Genomic DNA, 18,920 nt, shown 5'->3' with positions numbered 1-18,920 from the left:
TCTCAGAAAAAGCAAGGCTGAGAGCTTGAGGTATAGATCCAGGTGACCAACTGCAAATGAAACTGTCCCCACCTCAGTGTCATCATCCCTGCGCCAGACTTTAGGGAGACAGACACTTGGCTGTGGGTGCCGAGAAGATCGGGCTGGTCCCAGGCTCGTGTGTGGAGAGCCGGCGATTAAAAAGCCAAGCTAGGCGGCGCTGCCTGGTGGTTTCTCTTGTGCTCTTCCACTCGGTGAAGAAGTCTTGTGTCAGAGTTTTAGAGTAAGAGAAGCTAAGGATGAGAAGGGCCGGCCATGTCCTCCAAGCCTGAACCCCTCAGCAGTGTGTTCTCAGCCCAGCTGGCCAATGAGAGCCAAAGGCTGACACCTCCTCCCCACGCCACACTTGGTTTTGTCATCCTGGTGGCTTGGCACTGGCCATGATGCGAATATTTACACCACTGAAATGAGCAAACCCTACCAATCAGAGATTTTTTCCATGTACCTGTATGCCAGGGCACATTATTTCCCTGTAGTCTTGATTCTGAGATAAGATGAAAGAAAAATCTTAGAAGCAAAGCTGGAAGGAAGTTTAGAGATGATTCCAACCCAACTGTGTTACAAATGAGGAGATGGAGGCCCAGAGAACAGTGCCCTGCTTAACCTATTGGGCAAGTTTTAGGACCCAGGTCTTCCCACGCTCAGCCAAGAACTCTTTCCAGAGACACCAAAATTTTCTGCTGCTACATTACCTGAGGGAGACAAGAGAAATACAAGGCTCCGTCTCCACTACAGATATCCAATTAAGTGCCACCCAGAGTGAAAACTATTTTGTACAATTATTTGTAAGTTTCAAAAGTACACTGTGTGTGTCACCTCAGACTGAAAGTGCTAGACTTGTTCAGTAAATAGAAAAGTTATTACGAAGTAGAAATAGCAAGGATGGCTTCATAAAAGAGACAGGATTCCACCTGGAATTCGAATAAGTATTCAGAGGTAACAGACTGAGGAGGGGAACTATGTCTGAATATAAACCAAGCTGACAGGTGCATGAGGAGTATTTAAAAACGGAAAACTATTCTCGGAAAGATAGTGAAGACTTTTATAAGCAAGATCGTCCAAGATCCAGAGGATTAGTCTTGTTTTCATCCAGTCTGCGATAGTGATATTCTTTTGCAGATTCCTCTCCGTGACATTTAATTTTAACCCAAAAAATCATCTCAGAGAGTAATAATGCCCGAAGCCTAGAAGCGCTCCCTCTACGCCAGCACACGTAGTAATTCTAATGACCCCTACAAGACGAGGATCATTGTCAACCTGCAGTATCCAGCGAGGAACCTGGGGCACAGGGGGTCACCTGACCTGTTACAGGTGCAGAGCTGGCACGTCACAGTCAGGGTTTGAATCCAGAGCCATTACCATTAACTGCGATCCTATGCTGTCTGGATAGAATCCAGAGACAAACTGGAGGCAGAGAGTTTGAAAACAAACAAATGAGCTAAAGGAAGTTGCATAAATCAGGTGATACCAGAAAGGTCACACAGACAAAGACAGACCCTAAAATGAAAAGGCAACCAGGAAGGGTCATTTCCCTTCTTATAGCTATTTTTCCTTGCTTGTTTGGTGATAGCCTCTGCCACAACAAATGCCACACCACACACATCGCCTTTCTGTTTATAATGGGAAGATACACTCTTTTATTATTATAAAAATAATTTAAAATTTCGACAGCACCAAAGGGTGTTTTCAAAATATGTAAAAGTTCCCCCCCCCAATCCCTTTATACCCGTCACTGGAGGTATGAATTCTAACCGTTTCCTATGCATCCTTTCAGAAATGGTCTGTGCACATATTATATATACACTGCTCCTTCTTCACATACACTGTTCTACAATTTGTTCTTTTCACTGAAAATTATTTCTTAAACATTATTTTGTCTAAGTCCATCTAGATTCACTTTTTTTAAAAATTCTTTTTAACAGCTGCACAGTATCCCACTGTATGAGTGTACAGTCATTTAGATCACCACTTCCCTCTTTGATGGGGAACATTCTTTATGCGAAGCTACAGAAGATAAAAAAGGGCTTAGTAATAAGAAAAAGTGCTATTCCTCTTTGGTTATTGGATTCTAAATCTTGGGCAAGAGTGCAGGAATGAGCTCAGAGTTTAAAAATAATTTTAATAAACATGAAGGCTTATGATCTCAAAGCACCTGATTATGTGAAGAGAATGAAAACAAAGCAAAAAGCACGATGTGAAGTGCAGTACGTTCCCAGCCCCTAGAATCGAAAGGTACAACCATAAAGCCTGTCTTCTCAATTCTGCGCCTGCAGGAGTGAGTTCTAAGGTCGTGCCACTGAGGGGTTGACTCTAAACAGCCTACCCTTAGAAAAACAATCCAGGGGCCATTGGCAGAATGAGTGGGCTTTTCGTCTGTTTTTAACTCACAGTCACGGTGATATTTTGATGAAAAGCTGGAGATCTCCAGCTTATTTTCCCTTTGAATACCTGGAGAATGGCTGAGCTGTTTAGAAGATAACTTAAGATCTTCCTCCCCTAGTCCTATTGCCCTGGCTGTCTTAAAAACAACAATCATCTTACATGGAGGAAATTCCTAGTATTAGCGAGAAGGAGAAGTGACCCTTAGGGAAAAAAACTTGGGTTGCTTTGCTTTGTTTTCCCAAAATAAAGTAAATCTATTAAATGCTTATACTACTCAACCCCCTGGACCTTCTCTGAGTTTTGTTAAGCGGTTGCCCATAGCAACCGCCCACACTTTCAGAAGCGGAGCTGAGTCTTGCGGAAAACAGCATGGTGAGCCTCCATAGGACTTCTCTGATCACTTCCTGTGCCCTGGAAGTAACTGTGTTAAAGCTAAATGATAATTTAAATATATTAATAATGTTTTCTGTGCTCCTTAAAAAAAAACCCTCTACTTGCTAAATGGCATGATAAAATCCTGCAAGTGTAACAGTTGTCATTGGAGTCTGCTCGCTGCCCTCGACACTGTCAGAGGTGGAAGACTTTCAGGAGCAGAGGAAGGCTGTGCAGAAACCCCAGCAGAAGGGACGGCAGCCTTGGCCACCCACTCCATCCTCGTCCCTGTCCCACCATTGTGGTCCCTATTCCTCAAGGGCCCATCAGTGCTGCAGATGTGGCACAAGACCTGGAGAAAAGGCCGGCCTGAGTACAGATGCCCAGCTCACTGCTTTGCAACCTTAGACCAGTTACTTAACTTCTCTGAGTGCGGGATTGTTTTTGGTTTTGTTTTTTTTTTAAATGGTTCTATTTCTAGTTAAATGAATACTGTAAGTATTAAATGAGCTAATGTATGGAAGCCCCTAATCTCAAAGGCTTTATTCAGAAAGCCTGTATTTAGTGTCTCCAATGTGCAAGATATAAATCTTACTTTAAAGTAAACAATCAACCTAGAGGGAAGAAGACAACAGGAAAACCATTGAAACAGATACATTTACAGAGAATAGATGACTCAACCCCCACCCAGAGGTGCCGAGCCGACTGGACAGACAGACCCCCATGGGATCCTTCCTCACACACCCGGTATCCTTGTCTCCTCCCCAGGTGGGTCCCAGGGCTGGCCCTGGGCTGTGTTTTTTTTCCTGCTTCGTAGTTGCCTTTGGCCTTTGATCCCTGTGGGTTCCCCCCGGTCCCTGTCCCTAGAAGGAGGATACTTCCCTGGCGGACCTGAAAGGCTCATTGGCTGAGGGAGACACCTGCTTCCACCAATCCGTCTTCTAGCTCTGCCCTCTGACTGTGCATCTCTGTGGCATCCTTATAAGCTCTGTCTCTGTCCTTCATCCATCCTCCCTGATTCGTCTCCTCTGTCGGAAGACGTCACCGGCAGGTTGCGGAGACCCATCTGTGGTTTGGGTAAATCTCATAAGCATTTCACTTATTGTTCTAAACCAGTAGTTTCTGCCTGTGTTTCCAGGAAATCAGTGGTTGGGGAGCAGGGGTTGCAGTGGACCAGATCCTTTTGCTTAACCTCATGATACCCTAATTCCTTGACTCACTGGACCAATTTGGGTGAAACATGCCCCTCTGATAATGTACAGGGTCACCAACCTGATCCATGGCTAAAAATGTGAAGAATACCCTGTTTTCATGCTCACTAGCCTTTAATGGTTGAAAGCTCTCTTTCTTCTCTTATTCTTTGTATTTTTCATCCTTTGATCTGCACCTGCCAGTGCAGATCATTTTCTGTCTCTGAGAACAATGGCTCAAGAAAGGGTGGTGATACACTGCAGGAAGGAAAAATAACTAAGTTATTAAAAATGAATCCTGGTGATTATTTATACCAACAAATTTCCTGCTGCTGGAACTTGCTTGGACACCACCAACTTCCATCTTCTGGGTGACTTCAGCCCTTAGGTCAGCGGCCAAGTGTTTGTGACGGACAGTGCATAGCACGTTCACGGATCAAGCTCAGGGTACACTCTGCATTTTGGCTCCATCCCAGGGTCTTTGGGCTGGACTGTCACTCAGTGCAGGTCTCTCTTTCCCGGGCTCCTCAGAAGAACACACAACCTGAATCCTTACGCCCGAGGGTTATGACTATTAGAAACACTCATCACAGGCAGTGGTAATGAGAGTTGTCTTTCTGTTTATGAAGTTTTCACATTTGGAAAAGTTCGCCAGTACATCTCATGTCATGTGTAACCAGGCTCCCTTCTCTGGAGGGGGACCTGCTCCACCAGTGGCAGGTCATGAGAAGAACTGGGGTTCAGGTCCAGACTTCTTACTCTTCAGCCAGAATGTTCTCCAAAAAAAAAAAAAAAAAAAACTAAATGCCAGTGAGGAATGGGTAAAGGATATAATTTGTAAGAAGAGAAAACAAGAGTTGTTTGCTCCAAGTCTTCACTATGGGAAATTTCCCAAGATGACCTTGAGTCCAGAATTCAACGTTCTGTGTCTTTCTTAATCACAGATTAATCTCTCTTGCTCTCTCTCTTTCTGTCTCCACTAGAACTCAGGACAGATGCAAAGTAATGATGTCGGTAGTCAACCCCAGTGATATTAGCCTGAGCTTTCTGGGGAAAACCACCCAGTGGGAGGTGTTGATTCTTACCTCCTTAATCATGTTAACCCTTCTTACCATGAGATGCCATCTCTTTGTGTGATGGACCAGACCTGTAGTCTGCTCCCTCCACTTTCTCAGCCTTTAAGCACTGCCACAGACTTGAAAAGATCATACAATGAGAGGATAATCAACTGTGTTGTGGGTTTGGGTAATACGTACAGGACAGCATTTGTGTTTTATTTGGGTAATTTGCATCTAGTGAGCCCTGCAACCCTAAGAAAACAGGTACGGATGATGGAGAAAATATTTTTGAATGAGTACCTAGCTTAGCCTCCAATAAGAAAAGCCCTTTGTCTGTTGCAAGTGATTTGGGGACCTCTACCTGGCATCTCATGACATCTAGTTTCCCTGCTGCTTACAACACCCAGTAAGTGGCTCTGTGACCTTCCTGATCGTGGTCAATTACTACAGACCGTGGTCTATGTCCACAGAGTAACAGGGTCACGCCAATTTGGAAATAAGTGGCCACTCAAGTGTTACTCAAATAAGTAACAAGGAAAGTTACTTTCTCCCTTAAGAATAAATGAGTTTTCATTGGCTCTTTCTACAATCTTTAAGACATCCTCGTCTTCCATAAGACACCGATTCCACTGCACCGATGAACGCACAAGGCCTCACAGTGGGAGGCGGGGAGACGGCAGCTTGCAGAAGTCAGCTGTGGGGGGAGAGGAGCCTGGTGACGCACTTTCTCTCCCCCATATGTTAGCACGTTAGCCGGATCCTGTGTGCTGAGGGTTGGCGGAGCTCCCTCTGCTGCTGGGTACCTTGGACGGTAGCTCACGGCCACGCAGCTCCTTTGATAATTAGGTGGGGTCCCCGCCAACTTCAGCGATCTGCCCTCTAGAAGGCAAGCCAGGCCTTTGGGGCCGTGCGTGAGCCTGCGTGGGTGATTCTACCCTGCGGTCCTAGGTCAGCCTTTCCTGCCTCCACATGAAACCCCCAAGTGGGAGAAGCCCTCTCCACACAGAGGAACCTTCTGCATTCAGCATGATGTGAGTGCCCAGCAGGGGGCGCGCTGGGTCGGTTATTCACGGGCCCTCCGCGGGCACCACTTCCCACTGCCCTGGGCAGGTTCAGCAAGAAATTAGGAACAAGTTACACAGAGAGCTCTGAAGCCAGGAAAAATGAATTGCTGCCTATAACCGAGATGGACTTCGAGTATGTATCACAGTAATGCGTGCTGTCAATTATATTGAGTCTCTCGTTTATCCCCGCAAACAAGTTTTCTGTCCTGTCACTGGGTCCTGAGCTGTCACCGTCCATGTAGTCATGGATCAGAGAAGGAGGTACAGCCAGATGGGAGTGGGGGAGGGCAGCCAGTACTAACAGGCCGCCTGGGACCTGGCCAGCCACATCCGACCCTTCAAAGGAGGAGGGAGGAGACGGGTGCAGTTAGAAATGAAACATGCGACAGCCTTGCTCATTCATTCTTCCATCTACTCAACAAACACGGGATGCCTGTCGCATACCAGGCACTGTTCTAGGCCCCGGGGGCTCCCCTGGGAACAGGATGGACACTCACCCTGCCCTCGTGGAGCACTTGCAATTTGCAGAGTAGACAAAAAGAAGCAAAGTGGATAAATGAGGTAGAGAGTAGGTCAGATGGAGACAAAATTAAGCAGGGGGAGGCCACACCAAGGGGAGGATATTGGGAGAAGTCCTAAAGGAGTTGAGGCTGTGAGCCCTGCAGCGGTCCGAAGGAGGGGCTTCAGGTAGGGGGCCGTAAGTGCAAAATCCCTGGCGTCACCTGTATGTTGGAGACCCAGCGGGAGGGCCTGTGTGGCCAGAGTGGGCACGGGGAGAGCAGCAGGAAGGGCCCCAGAGGGACCGGAGCCAGTTTGACACTGGGCTTGTTGGCCACGTGAAGAGTCTGGATTTTACTGAGTGAGAATCTTTTAGAAAGCTTTTAGGTAGAGAAGTGGCATTTTTAAGAGAATTACTTTGGCTGCTTCTTTTGAGAAGAAACCACAAGGGGACAAGGATGGAGGCGGGGAGGAAGCTCTGGAGCCTTCTAGGGGAGCGGCAGTGGGGGCACGCACAGGTGGCAGCTTCATGGTGGGGATGGGGGGCAGATGCCGTCTCTTCTGAGAGCAGAGCCCACAGGCGTGTGAAGGCATGAGATGTGCGATCTGAAGGAAAGAGTGAGGCAAGGGTTTTGGCTGAGGAGGGGTAGGACTGCGAGAGGAGCAGTTATGGGAAGGAAGGACCTTCTAGATATTTAAGTGTAAAAAACCAATCAGAAGTCCAAAAAGAAGCTTCCTGAGGCATCCTTGATAAAGGCCCCTGCACCTCTGCCATGACCTGGGCAGGAGGACGGGTGGGTCTAACCACTGCCCTCCTCTCTAGAGATCTGAACGTTTAGGTTAATTTCTTCCCTATCGAGTACATTTAAAACATTTTTTTTCATTAGGCCAAGGACTGATTATTTAAGTATTTTATTTATTTAGGTCCCATGCCCTTGTGAGGAGCTGATGGAAGCTATGAACACTGGCCCCAGACAGCACACCCCTGCACATTCTTAAGAGGAAATCCACAAGCCCCCGAACCCACATGCAGCACGTTGAGGAGAGACATCCCCATTGCTGGCAAAGAGCGGGGGTGATCTCCAAGGGACGTTTGAACAGGGTTTCATCTATGCTTTGTATTTCACAAAATTGTCCCTATAATATACAGGAAAAATACAGCCACTTTTAAAATAGGAACTGATAAATATTTAAGAAACAATAAATGCTGTAAATACATCTTCACAGAGTCGGTCCTCAGGCAAACTCAAGCCTGCATATCACTGCCTGTTACTGTCTTCCCAAGTGTGGTACCCGGCCCATGGCGGAGCAGCTGTGCAAGGGTGCCACTAACTCACCACCCGACAGGACATGTCCTATTTGGGGCTGCTAAAAATTATAACTATTAAGCCAAAGCCTCCTCTCTGGGGTCCAGGCCACACATGGCCACACAAAGCAATTATCAAAATATACAAGAAGCCCCCCATTTTTATCAGAACGTCCTTGGCCAAGGTGGAACACAGGTTTGAACTTCCACCACAGATCAGAGAATTTACGAATGGGTGGAGTGGAGCCTGGGTTGCCTGACCTGTGTGTGGACCCTCCTGCAAGGACATCCCGGCGTCCAGATCACATTGTCTGTCTCAACCCAGTTCCCCAGCAATGGCACCCGAGATAGACCTTCCATGCTCCTCGCCAAAGAAGGAGCCATGACAGGGAGCGGGCTGTGAAGCTGGGCAGAAGGCAGAGCAGAGACAAGGCAGGACACTACCAGGCTGGCCCAGCTTTTCAGAGAAACACAGCTGGTTATCTGGTTACGCAGGGCATCTCCCAGGAGACCATATGGAACCACAGCATTCCAGAACATTCTATCAAAGAATAAAAGAGCAAGCAAGCTTACCTGCAAGGTCCTTCCAGTCCCGTCTCTCCTCGGTCAGTACTTGCTCCCCCGGGGTGCTAACTGGGCCACACTTCGGAGCTGTGGTATGTGGTCCCTCCAGTCACCCGGTAAGAAAGCCCGAGGCTCCAAGACCCAGCGGGTTACCGGAGGCCGAGGGCTCAGGCAGGGCCAAAAGGACGTGGGAGGTGCATAAGCTGGGCCCGGCACCTTCCCTGGGAGGTGCGGCCCGCTCGGGCTCAGTCTGCACGGACGCCCGCGTCCGAGGGGCCCGGCCTGCGTGGTGCGCGCGGCGAAGCAGCCGCCCGGGGTGGGGACCCGCGCCTCCTGGCCTGCAGTGGAGCGCGGGGTCCCACGGCCAGGGTGGAGGGGTGGCGAGGAGGGACACGAGAGGTCAGGGGCTCCGTCAGAGAGCTCAGACACCAAAGCAGGAGGTCCCCTCACGACGGCCGAAGTGCCCCTAGCGGCGCTTCGGAAGGAGGCCCTGCTGGGCATGCGCGCGCGCTCCCAGGGCAGGGCCGCCGCGCGGCGGGGGTGGGGCGGGGGCTCCTGGGAGAGGATGCGGGTGGGACACGGATCCGCGGTGCAGGGTCCGCCACGCGGAGGTGGGAGCACACAGGGATCCGCACGTGACTTTGCCGTTAAAAATGAGAATTGTATCGTTGCCTGTTTTAATTGTGCTCCGTTTCAGTTGTTCATCCTGGGCAACAGGCTTTGAAATGCTGATGGTTACACTTTTTAGGAAAATATATATTCACAGAAAACACGTGGCTGTCTATGTATAATACCATATGCATTACATAATGATGACCAAAGACACCTAAGTAAATATTTTGTGCGTTTTTGTCTGAGTAAGATTCCTCCCTCCCTCTCCCTCTCTCACACACACACGCACACGTGTGCACAGGCACACACACATCACCTTCCTTCAGTAAGTGGCACGTGGAACCCAGAACAGACTTCGATAGCTCTGGATTCCAGCCCTCTTTACTAATCCAGAGAGCATTGTTCTTACCAGACACTTTGAGTTTTCTGATCCCATTGTAGTAACAAACGTGTATGAAATTACAAGGAAAAAAAAGCACTTTTTTTTACAGCTTCCCCACCTCTGCCTAGTTCTGGGGAGTACTGCTATGCTAAACTGAACCGACTTTGATTAGTAATTATCATCATGCCTTGCAAGTTGCTAGGAGACATGGTGTTTGTCAAGTACATCATGACAACGCACCTCCTTTTCCAAGGGGTATCATTTTTCGTATCCTGGTGAGCTGCCACCTAGTCCCCACCTCTTTCCAGAAACATCATCCTAGTTGACAGGTCTTTATTGCCTCAGCCCAGAAGTCATGCCCATGGCATCCTATGGAGGTGAACCTACACTCATGGCACCTGTCATTTCTCAGAGGCAGAACCCACATCTGTGGGAGCCTGGTTGGTTCTCTCGTTTTAATGAAGCCATAGTAGCCTCCATGTTTGTCTGCGACTGTCTGCAAAGTGACAGTGATACATCTCAGGCTGAAGCCAGCTCAGAGCCCTCCTTGGGAAGCACATAAATCTACCGGCATCCTTGTGACAGATGCTGGCGCCCCACCAAGCACCCGCACAATGACCCCCTCAGAGGGAACCCTTCCACTTCCCAAATCCAAAAAAGGGGTCCACTGGCCAAAAAGCCTCAAGTTCTTCCCTTCTTTCCCAATTCTGTCGTGGACACATCGTCTTTAAAAGCAACATAAGCAAGTACTCTTCCTTTGGTTAAATCTAGCGTCTGTTCCTGGCTTTTCTGGAATAAACAAGATACTGAAAATCAAAGTCTAATACAACTTCCTCACTGAAGAGATTAGAGAAACCAACACCCAGGGAGACTTTGAAGCTGTTCATGCAGAGAAGTGGCTCCGTTCTCCGCTGTCTGCTTGTTTCACAACTAAACAAAGAAGGAAACTCATTCTAAAATCTTCTTGGAGATTGAATTTTTTTTTAATTTGCCACTGATTCTGATGTAAAACCTGGTGACCGATAGACATTTTCCCCAAACTGAAAATCAACTGTACTTAGTTGATTGTTGACAGCCAAGAAAAACTTAGCAACATTTGCCCACATTTAAGCTAAAAGAGTCTTCTCTGACTCTGAAATAATTTATGTACCAGATCTACTGCTTCAAATAGTTTCAAAAATAGAGCTTCTGACCATTAAAACTATTCTTGTTGGTTACCTGAATTGTTATGTATTGTTATTGTGTGGTGCCTACATTCTCATATTTCCTTTTATTGTTATTTTTTATTCTTTCAAACCTAAATTTCTTTTGACCAAATGTGACATGGTCACCTCCTTTTATTCTTCATTAACACTTTCATTAACAACGCGAATGTCCTCCCAAATGCTACAGCCGAGGGCATTTCTGAGTTTCCACCTTTGTTGACCTCTCCATATGTTGGACTCTGTTGACCACTATCTTCCTGAAACTCTCCTGTGGTTTAAGGGACACCCCTCTCTTTTTGTTGTCTTCCTAAACATCAGACCACCCCCTCTCACTATTTTAGGGGGTCCTCGTCCTTCGCCATCTCTTTAGATACTGAAACACCTCTGTTCCTACCTTGGTGTTTGTCTCTCCTCAGTCAGTGCTGCCTCTGTAGGCAATCTCAGCCACGTTTGCAGTGTCAACTACTGCCTCTTAGGTTTTAATGCTCAAATCTACCTCTTCAGCCCAGGCCTTTCACCTGAGCTCCACGTCTTCTAGAAGTTTCCAGCTACCTCTGACTCCCTGGCACCTTGGTCTTGAAAATTGTCACAGCGGGGCTCTTCACCCTCACAGACCCCTCCCTGTTTCCTCTTCTCCATTTCCCACCTCAGTGACATCACCATCCAAGCACTGCCTGAGTCTGCTCCCTGGGTCCCCCTTGGTCACCTCCTTTTGCCCTAGCCTCTACTCCAGCAGGTTTTTAAAGTCTATTAATTATGCCTTCCAAAACTCTCTCTGATGAATTCCCTTCATCAGATTCTTCTTAAAGGCCCTTGTTACAGGATTTCTCCCCTCATGTCTTAGCCACTTGTCTTCACATGACTCTCCTGGACTCGGGGCTATGACTAGATTGAGAACTAGGTTCCCGTATCCCTCTGTCTCTTCAGGGACAGCGATGTAGGTATTGGTACCTACATCAGATGGGTGTTAAATTCATCCCTGTGTGGATGAAGGAATCAGTGAATGTATAAATAACCTACAACATTGAAAGACGCCGAGTGGAAGAACCAGCTGTGGTGTCAGCACGTTGCCGGGGTGGGTTGGCTGCCATTGTTTGTGTTTAGCAGGTCTTCCTACTGCTTTGTGGACAGGCATCCTTTTTTAGGTAGTTACAATCGTGGACATATAATTTTGTGTTCTGCTTTCTTCCACTCAAGCATTGAATCATTGTCCTCTCTCCATGTACTCATATGGGCTTTGTGGTGATCCTTTGTCAGGGCTACATTCTATGACAACAGTCATTCCAGAATGTTGCCGATAGGATTGCCAAGCCACCCCTGGGAGGATTACGTCTGATACACAACGCCCAGTGCCAGAGGAGCCTGCCAACGTGTACTGACTTTGAAAAACTCTTTAACTCAAAGCCCGAAATTTCCCATTTGCCAAACAACCCTAGTTAGAGTTGTTTGTAATCCTCAGATAAAGAAAGGGTGTTGAACAAGTAGAAATTATTTTTAGCATCTTATAGGCTTGAAATATGTTTGTAGGCTAGAAATAACTCGCTTTCCTTTGTCTTTCCCTTTGAAGGCAGAACAGGTATGATAACCTATCTTTCCAGAACAGCAAAGATGGAAACGATTAAGTGGGGAAGAGCAGGCAGAGACATTTAACTTCCTCTGTTGTTTGGGAGTTAGTTCCCCTAGTTTCATCTTTCAAAATGCTTCCTCCCTGTTTTCTTCCCATAATATTATCATCTTTGCCTGAAATGATCAGATTTTAGCACTGCAAGGAATCTGAGGACTTAGCTCTTGTCCAACTCTCATGTTTCAGTTAGAAAAAGAGAATTCTAGAAGAGTTAGACAACTTAAAAGTCCTCACGCCCTTGGCTTCTCCATGTCCCTTCCAGAGTGACCCATTTCAGGGGGAGTTTTGGAGTCAAAAGATCCCAAACACCAGATGACCTTCTGAAAGTGAGTCCCCTCCATGCTCTACTTTTCCACACCCTCAGGTTACAGGTGCCATATCAGACGTCAGTAGCGCGGGCTTTTATCTTCCCATAAAATCTACCAGACAAATGTAAATTCATTTTCCTGTATCTGGGAATCAGCACTGAAGTTTGATCTCGAGATTACTTCCGGGTTTGTTTCTATTATCTGTAGCTGCTTTTCCTCTCCTGGTACTAAATATGGGACTATCTAGTTATCATCAGAAAAGTCAAATGGAAGTATTTGGCCCAACATAATGCGTGGGAACCATCTTAGCTCTCAGCCTCTGTGGAAAGTAAAAAAATAACCCCCCAAAACTGTCTGTGGTCCTGTGCATGTGTTATCTGACATGGCAGAAGGACCTTGCAAATGTGTTAAGGATCTTGGGATGGAAATGTAATCATAAGATATGCCTGTGAAAAGGGAGGCAGGAAGGTCAGAGAGAGAGAGATTGGAGGATGCTACATTGCTGGCTTTGAAGCTGAAGGGAGGGGCCACTAGCCAAGGAATACAGGCTGCCTCTCGAAGGGAAAGGCAGGGGGCCAGATTCTTCCCTAGAACATCCACAGGCAACTCAGCCCTGCTGACTCTTTGATCGTGGCCATAGACCCATTTTGGATTCCTACCTCCAGAACTATAAGATAATAAATGTGTGTGTTGGGGGGGGGGTTGATCATTTACATTTAATGCAGTTATAGATATGACTGGATGTACATTTATAATGTTACCGTGATCTCCTGTTTGCATGATTCTGTTCCTCTGTGTCGTCTTTCCTTCCTTCCTTTGAATGATGCAAACAGCACTAGTATTCCTTTTTAATTTGTCTACTGGCTTTGTGACTCTGTTTGTATAGATGGTTGAATGGTTATTTTCAGGATTACTTATTACACATCTAACTCTCCACTTTCTACTTAGAGTTACTATTTCCCCCCAAAACATAAGGCCACTTCCTCTCCCCACTTTTTGTTATAATCATAGTATTTATTACATTCCACATACTAACAGTCCCATTAAATGATGTTCTGCATTTGCTTTCAAAGAACTTGAGAGGTAAAAAACAGTCTCTCTAGCCAGACATTTACCATTTCAGTTGCTCTTTTCTGAGTTCCTCACGTGCTAGTTTTCCTTCTGGTATCATTATCCTTCCATGGGAAGACCTGCCTCTAGCTCTTTTTTTTTTTTTTGTCTTAAAGCAGATCTACTGGGGATGGATCCTAACTGTGTGTTTTAAGCCACCCCGTTTGAGGTCATTTGTTACAGCAGCGATAGGAAACTAACACGCCTCTTCTTCAGAGCTCCTTCCGTCAGCGGGAGGGTGTTTACAGGCAAGAGAAGATGTGAACACAAATGCTGCCTGGGTTACTAAAAATCCTGGGAAGGGCAGTGGCCATTATTTTCTCAGTCCACGAAGCGAGGCAGATGTTAAAAGCGGGGGCGTCGTTACAAATCTGGAAAAAGCCTGGGGGCAGGAGTGTGGCTGCGGACGGGAGGAACAGCAGGAGGGCGGGCGAGAGGCAGGGCGTGGGCGCGGGGCCGGCGGCGGAGAGGAGGCCGAGGAGGCGGCGGCGGAGCCCGGGACGTGCCGAGTTCCCAGGTTTCGCCGAGAGCTTTGCACTTGAGAGTAGTCTAGCGCTCCATTTGCTTTCTTGACTTCGTCTTCAGCAAGGTAGGATGTCCAGAAGGCCCCCTCTCCGGGCTCTGGCTCAGGGCGCCGGCTCCAGACCCAACCCGGGCATCACACATTTTCCTTGTCAGTAGCGGCTCAGTGGGCTCCGGGGCGGCAGGAGAGTAGAAATATGAAGCCTCATCACAGCGCACACTGACCCTGGGGGAGGGCTGCGGGTGACTGGGAGGAAATATCTTCACTGGACGCCTGAGCAGAGGCGCAGGAACAGAATCCCCGGGGTTTTAAATACAAACAACCAACCAACCATCACAGAGGCTGATCGGAATCTCTTTGGAGACTAGGACAGCTTGAGGGGGAAAAAAGAAAATGGGAAACAAACTTTGACAGAAAAGAGAACTAGGAAAACAATGAAATAATGCCTTTTGCAGAAACTGGATGGACCTAGAGATTAGCATACTAAGTGATGTAAGTTAGGGACAAGTACCATATGCTGTCACTCACATACGGAATCTAACAAATGTTGTACAATTGAACTTATTTACAAATAGACTCACAGACCGAGAAAACACACTATGGTTCCCAAGGAGAAAGGATGGGGGAGGGATAAATTAGGAGTATGGGATTAGCAGATACACACCATATATAGAAAATAGATAAAAGGTCCTACTGTATAGCGGAGGGAACTATATTAATAGCTTGTAATAACCTCTAATGAAAAAGAATATGAAAAGGAATATATAACTGAATCACTATGCTGTACACCGGAAACTAACACAGCGTTGTAAATCAACTGTACTTCAATTAAAAAAAAAGAAAGAAAGAACAGAAAACCAGGGAAGAGGATGGTGAATAATCCCACAGAGACCGGACACCTGGGGAACCGGGGGAGGAAGCCGCCCAGGCGACATACCCCCTTCTGGTGCCTAAAGCCTTGGACCTTGTCTTTACCCACGTGCTTCCCTGCCTGCACTCCAGCGGATTTTTATCCCCAGTGCAGTGGTGATCTGTTTCTCTTTTCCAGAGCCACGCTTAGCCTTTCTGTTTCACAATTGTAGCGTTCGGCTCCGGGAGCCTTGCACACTGGCCTCCTCTGACAGGTGTGTGTCTCCACACGCTGCTGCCATGCACGGGTCTCTCTGCTGAGATTCTAGCAAGAGATTCCCCAGCATCCCTGAGAAAGCGGGGCCTCCAGGCCGCACTGTCAGGAAGCCTGCTTTCCCAGCTGGCCTCGATCCTGCCATCAGGAAGGTCTTTTCTTCCCACATCTGCTAAAACGAGAGGCATGACCTGCTTTTTCTGTGCAGCTTAAAAGGTAGTTAGTTCAGGACCCCAATATGCACAATTAAATTTTTCTCTTATAGATACTGTGTGTTTCATCAGAAATTCTTCTTGAGTAAGTCAATAGTGAGGGACTGGCAAAAAAGGAAAAATAAAAGAATGGACTTGCTTTCAGGGGATTCATTCCATTTGGGTTCTGCAGACATACACACACCAACCCCTCCCCTGATCTCAGAACAGGATCTCCCCACCCCTGCCCCTGGACTCTTAGGTCAGATCTGAAGAATCACTTCTTGTCAACTTTTTCCTCTTAATACCGGGGGCCAAGGGACCAACTATCATTGGCTTAATTGTCCTATTCTGTTGAAAGAAACAGTGTTTAATATCCAAATGCAACTCATTTTTCTGACCCAGTCTTGATAATCAATACTCAAATTCAATCTGAAGCACCTTTTGAAACCAAAACAAATTTTCTACCCAAACATCCTTGGAATGACATTTAGGTTTCTTTCTTTCTTTCTTTCTTTCTTTCTTTCTTTCTTTCTTTCTTTCTTTCTTTCTTTCTTTCTTTCTTTCTTTCTTTCTTTCATAAGGGGAGATGACCAAAACAATACTGTATGAAAAATTCCAAGTACAAAGGCTGAGAATTGCTTTCTTTCCCTTATTTTCAATATGAAACAAGAACCAACAGGACTGTAAGGCATTAATTTTACGAGACACAAGCTTGTGGAGTCCCTGCTAGCCCCTCTCCCCAGCCACGTGGATGTATCGTCCACCATCACTTGTATAAAATGATCTGCATTTTTCTTCACTGTGTTCCCTCCAGTTTATTCCCTGAAATGATCGCTTTGGATCTCATGGATTGATATTGAAATGGCCCCTCCCCAGTGAGGAGTTTGTGGTCACTAGATGATATCTGAGAATTTCCCTCTGAACATCCATGTCAAGCCCCTATCCCCACTGTCTGCCCCAGCCACGTTTATGAATGGGTATTTAAAGAGAAACTGTGAACTATCAGTGAAAGACAAGTTTCTAAAATGTAGAGGGCCTTCAAAATAGTCTTATAAACACACATATAAAATAATTTTCCAAAAAAACCAAAAATTAAAAAATAAAATAAAATCATTTCCCCAAGAATCTCTGAATTGGTTTCCAGAAGTGGCCAGTGAGCAGGTGTTGCATAACCCCCCCCCCCGGCACATTCAGGGCTAGAGAGCCAGTCGGTGTCCCCAGAGAAACATGCTGGCACTGGCGCAGGGCAGGGCACTGGGGCGAGCAGGAAAAGCACTGCTGCTTTTAGGAGAGGATGGAGAGTCAAGGTAGCCCCGAGAGCGGCCAAGGTCCCCAAGCCAAGGACTGGGCCCATGTGAAAAGTTACTCGTGCATTTGTTCCTCCGAGAGGCCAACCTCTTGCATGCAGGTTGAGGCCACGGTCATACCGTGAGGCGGAAAAACACGAGACCTGAATTTCTGAGCATTCGTCTCCACTGAGCTCTACTAGCGCGCGTAAGCGCACCGTCCCGACCTCCCAGAGCTGTGCTCCCAGGAAACAAGAGCTCCGGTGGCGGGTGTGAGGCTGGAACCTCGAAAAGGCAAAAGTTAGCTTTTCCTTTAAAATCAGCCACACGTACTCTTCCCAATTTCCGAAGATTTACACTCCCCTTCTGAATGTAATTTTCTCTTCTGGGCACAATCTGTTACTCAGAGGCTGATGATCCAGTTCAAGAATGACACAAACCCTCCTCTCCCCTCCCTCCCTCCTCGCTCTGCCTGATCACTGGTCATTTCCCTGGCCGTTAAACCATGTGCCACTAGAAACACAGGCAAGGTGACAACTGTCAGGGGTTGAGGTGCCTTGGCCAAGTGGACGGTGTGGTGTTACTTTTAAGAGCCCCAAAGTGGAAGCGACTAAAACATCCATCAACAGTAGAATGGATGCATGAATGACAGTGTATGCATACAGTGGGAGACTTCCACCAGTTAAATAAATGACAGCTACACCCAGCAACCAGGACCACTCTCCTAAACATCTCGTTGAGTGAGAGGAGCCAGACACACAAAGGATAAAGGATACGTGCCTTATGATGCCACCCCTCTACAGTTAAAAGCAGGCCAAACGCCGTATGTGTGTAACTGAATCACTATGCTCTGCACCAGAAACTAACACAACATTGTAGATCGACTAGAGTCCACTGAAAAATAAACGTGTAAATACAAATTTTTTAAAAAGCAGGTGAAACCAGCCCATGATGTTAGAAGCCAGGAGAGGGGCAACCTTAGGCGCAGAGAGGAGGTAGTGATTGGCAGAGAGCCTCCGGGACACTCGAGATGTGTTCTCGCTCGTGAGTCCTTCTCTCCCTGACCGTTACACAGCCTTCCTGATTAATTACCTTGTCACTAGGAGGGAAGGACAGATGAGGCTTTGGGTGCCCAGCAGACTTGAGCCATGGCCCTGGCTTTTATTAAGGCTTAAACAGGAGACCTGAGTCCTTGCCAAGAGGAAATTTCTGGCACTGAGTTATCGGAACAGCTTATGGATGCGACCAAAACCCAGAAGTTGGCCGTTGCTGCAGAACTTTCCTCAGACAGCTGCGGCAAATTATTTCTAATAAGTAGGAGGCCGGAGGTGGGGTGCCAGCTACCGGGAGATAGCAGGGGAGGTAAGCAGCCTGATATGGGGGTAGGAGGCTTGGCAAAGAAGTCTCATTTCTCAGCTCGGAGTCCCAATAACAGCAACATATATTTTGGTGCTTCCGCTTACTCTTTAACTCGGCAGTTTATAACTTCTAACATCTGTCAGGCTATGCAGAAGTATTAGCAGAGCATGAATCTATTTCTTTCTCTAATCTGCTTGAGTTAACCAGTCTTTGGTATTCACAGAACAGAGCAGACTATATTTACTAACATATAGCATGTAAAGTCAGTTAAAAATAAATAATATTTAGCAATCAATTAACATGAATTTGGCTAGATTTTTATCAGTAGGGGAAGAAGTCGTTCAAGAGCTCCACAGGCAGTTACCCCAGAACTTGGACCACCAGATCCAGCCTTCACCTCCAGCATCCAATCTGCAAGCAAACAGGGTAGCTGAAACCATCCATCCGAATCATCAGTATAGAATTGTACTAGAAACTCAGTTTAATAATTTCTGGCAGAAATCTTTATCTCAGTATTAATCACCCAGCATTTTTACAGTCCAACTATTAGTCTGTTTCCCCTGATACTGTGGGCTGCCTTAAGCCAAAGATTTCATGTCACAGGCTCTAGCTTAGAACCCGGTTTACAGCTGGGAGTCAACACATGTCGCTGAATGAGCAGGTAACCTTGCCTGGCTGGCGTCACGGAGGGAGGACGCCAGTGCGCACTGATCAGCTCAGC

General features: G+C 46.9%; 1 protein-coding gene and 2 long non-coding RNA genes across 30 annotated transcripts in view; 2 read left to right on the top strand and 1 right to left on the bottom strand.

Annotated features, from left to right (window-relative positions):
* Positions 1–18,920, top strand: part of DLGAP1 (DLG associated protein 1) — an 822,007-nt gene that overhangs the window by 667,240 nt on the left and 135,847 nt on the right. The window lies entirely within an intron of this gene.
* On the bottom strand, positions 4,584–8,342 carry LOC140689032 (uncharacterized). The gene is made up of 2 exons (XR_012063900.1): positions 8,171–8,342; positions 4,584–4,759 (listed from the first exon to the last, which is right to left on the bottom strand). It is a non-coding gene; the product is annotated as an uncharacterized lncRNA (long non-coding RNA).
* LOC140689029 (uncharacterized) lies at positions 8,475–10,684 on the top strand. Its single transcript, XR_012063895.1, has 2 exons — positions 8,475–8,589; positions 10,239–10,684. It is a non-coding gene; the product is annotated as an uncharacterized lncRNA (long non-coding RNA).

The sequence above is a fragment of the Vicugna pacos genome, chromosome 24, assembly GCF_048564905.1.
Source record: "Vicugna pacos chromosome 24, VicPac4, whole genome shotgun sequence".
In the NCBI taxonomy this organism is placed as follows: Eukaryota; Metazoa; Chordata; class Mammalia; order Artiodactyla; family Camelidae; genus Vicugna; species Vicugna pacos.
Note: the sequence above shows the minus strand (reverse complement) of the source record. Positions and strands in the feature narration are given on the sequence as shown.